The sequence below is a fragment of the Octopus bimaculoides genome, chromosome 4 (assembly GCF_001194135.2).
Source record: "Octopus bimaculoides isolate UCB-OBI-ISO-001 chromosome 4, ASM119413v2, whole genome shotgun sequence".
Classification (NCBI taxonomy): Eukaryota; Metazoa; Mollusca; class Cephalopoda; order Octopoda; family Octopodidae; genus Octopus; species Octopus bimaculoides.
This window is the reverse complement of record NC_068984.1, coordinates 45,399,188-45,399,601: the sequence shown is the minus strand read 5'-3', so window position 1 is coordinate 45,399,601 and position 414 is coordinate 45,399,188.

Below are 414 nucleotides of genomic sequence, written 5' to 3'. Positions count from 1 at the left end.
GTAATTAAGGAGATGGAGGTGTATGTGTGGTGCAGATGCCTACTCAAATATCAAAATATATCTAACGTCACTACACACACACACCTCCATTTTCTTTATGACTACCATTCCTTTCTCTCTTTCCATCACCTTCCACTCCTCCCCACCAAATGCACACACAACTGTCCACAAACCCCAATCAACCTTTTCATTGGTCAAAATTGATAAACAACCATGTTTTACATCCGTTAATGCTATATCGCCCGAAGAAATGAACGCATGAATATGATCCACCAGACGTCCATGGATACTATGGAGTGTACTGTAATCATCCCAGAAATACGGATTATGATCTTAAGAAATATGTAATTTGTGGAAACGCACGTAGCGATGCATTAAAATATTTATAAATTCCATCCATGGAGTATTAACACT